Source organism: Lynx canadensis, chromosome B3 (genome assembly GCF_007474595.2).
Source record: "Lynx canadensis isolate LIC74 chromosome B3, mLynCan4.pri.v2, whole genome shotgun sequence".
In the NCBI taxonomy this organism is placed as follows: Eukaryota; Metazoa; Chordata; class Mammalia; order Carnivora; family Felidae; genus Lynx; species Lynx canadensis.
Genome location: NC_044308.2, coordinates 51,320,957 through 51,323,763, shown reverse-complemented (window position 1 = coordinate 51,323,763; position 2,807 = coordinate 51,320,957).

The following is a 2,807-nucleotide window of genomic DNA, read 5'->3' as shown; positions in this document are numbered from 1 at the left end:
CGTATCTGGTAGCGGAAGTGGTGGCACCCAGGATCGCTGACCACCACCTTGAGCCCTTATTCCGCGTTGGTGAGGAGCACGCAGAAAGGCTGTCTCGTATAGGAAGTGAATGCCTGCGCCACTCGCCTCTCGGCCCCAGGTGCCCTGCACCAGGGTGTTGAAGACCACTGCAGACTCATCCAGCCCAGGGGTTGGAATGCAGGGCAGAGGCACCACCCTGCGCCTGGCTAAACAGCAGGCTCACATAAAACCTGCCAGCCTTGACAGGAATGACGCTACGAATCCTCATCACATTGCCGGCCCGGATGCCCTAGGGCGGGGGGGTCTTGTGGGACACATTCTGCAGGATCAGCGGTGTGGGGTCCAAAGGAACCAGGGACACAGAGGAGTGAAGCAGATGGGTCAGCCCCAGGGAGAAACGACCAGGACCCAGATCAGCAGAATCAGTAAGAAGAAAGGCACAGAGCCAGAGGAGAGAGAGCCAAAGCTAGGCAAAGAACTGGAGAGAGAAATGCAAAGCATCAACGGAAAAAGAGAGAGAGAGCATCCAAGAGGCAGATGGGAGCATTGGGATGGGTTGGGTCAACCCAGGAGCCACAGCCCAGACACTTAGCACACCCTAGCACCCACTTTCTCCTTTCAAACAGGAGACCTCAGCTGGGCCAGGCCCTACCCCCTAGTCTGGTGCAGCGTTGGGTCCAAGTCCCCCAGGCCTCTAGGCCCCTGAGACCCTCACAGAGCTCCCCTGCCATGGCTGGGACAGTGGGGCAGACAATGAAATGAAAAATGTTCTTGTTTTAAAAAGATGTATACTGAAGTTAAAAAACAAACTGTGTTGTCACCATCCCCTCAACCCATCCCCCTCCTTCCACCACCAGACTTTGATTGAGTTCTTAAAATGAAGGCTACCAGATCAGAGTAGGGTACAGGACTGTGCTTCATTTTTCTTTTCCTTCTGGTTAAAGCCAAGTGTTATCACTGACACGTGGGGGTGAGGCGTGGGGAGGAAATTACAACAAATCAAAATGTTCACAGCCATGCATGTCTTTCTTGAGTTGCTTCTTTCTTGTATTGAGTTTTGCACCGTCAGCAGAGCAGAGCTTGTGTTATGTAAAGCCAGGGATTCCTGCATCGCAGTATCTAAGTCCTCTTACCCACATCCTGTCACATTCAGCTGCAGATGTGGGAAGAGGCTCCAAAGCAATACAAAAGGTCTGTCTCGGGATATTGTGGGTCAAAATGAACTGCAAGGATTCTGGGTTGGAAGGGAAGACAGAAACAAGTCAGGTGGGCCCCTGGGCTGGCTGGTACCTGCAGTGACCCCCAACCTGGGCCTGTACCAGAAACTCAGGAACAGCTCCTGTTGGGATCCTTTAACCCCATCTCTGTCAGTCTTAGTATTTCTCAAGCCTAGGCCCCAGGGAGCCCCGCTGAGTCTGGCTGATTCTGAAGGCCATGTCTTTCTATACATCCAATCTGCTGCTTTGCTGAACGGGCTCGGAGGGCTGGAGGGGGAAAGGATGTCTGAGGATGCCAGGCAGTGAGTGTTAACTGGGTATTTTCATATTGCTGGAGGACTCTGAGCAGACACCACAATGCCCGTCTGTCCATTAGCAGTAGGCTATGGATTAGAAGTGGTAGAAAGGATATCTTTAAATAGATTTCTTTTTTTGTTTGTTTGGTTTCAAGCCTAGTGATTGAGGTCACTTTGGGAGAAGCTTCAGAAGAAGCAGGAAGCTCTGGTCAGAAGCTTTGGGTTTTACATTTCACAACCATTATCCTCCCTCCTACTTCAATGGGAGAAAGAAAAGGTTAGGTGGGTGGGGTAGTGGAATGAGGAACAAAAATCCTCAGTCTAGGAAAATCAGACTAGAAAACATTACAATACATATTTTATATGTCTGAACCATTGAGGGAAGGGTTTGGCTTAGCACAACTCACCTTCATCAGGGAATCCTTGGTGCCCAGGTCCCTGTTACCTTTGAGCCCACTCATTTTGCAAATAAATGGCATGAGCTCAGAACCAGTTTCCGTTCCAGTGGAAGGACTGGGCTTATCCAAATTCTTGTCTTTAAGTCCTAGCTCTGGCACCTGCTAGCTGTGGTGTTTTAAACCAGACTCTGGCCTGCCCTGGGGCTCAGCAACTAGTAAAGATGGCTGAGATAAGGGGGTCGGGTATCAGACTTTCATGGGAGCAGTTCTGGGCTTTGGGGGAGAAGACAGAGGAGAGGAGAGAGAGAACCAAGTGGAGTTTCTTCCAAGTCTACAGTTAAAAAAAAATGCTATTAGTTGTATTTTAAAATGATTAAACGTTTTATAATATTAATAATTTATCATTTCCTTGTAATTCATTCTTTGAAAGCTTAAAAAACATTTGCAAGCCATCCTTTGTTATAATTTCAACAGCGTGGCATTAGCACCCAGTGGACGCAGTGCCCAGGGCTCTTTGATGCCCCAGGCTGGGTGTGGGGGCAGGGTGGGGATAGGGTGGGGTAGATAATTTTGCCTCCAAGCCTTACCTCACTGTTTACAAGTTCTTTCCTTCCTGCCTCATCACTTAAGTGCCAATAAAAATGGCACCTCCCTATAGTGACTGTACATCATATAATGACATTGTCACCTTCAACTCCTGGATTGAGGATGTCTCATTGTTTTACCTCCCCTCTTTGCAATCTCAGGTTTTGTCTGGAGTTTTGCTGAAAATAACCTTGGTTGAGTGCTGCCATCTGCTGGCCAAAATGTATATAAGTAAGGCGATGTGGCAGGGAAAATGTTAAAACCTGATGTTTCCAAGACCATGCTCTGTG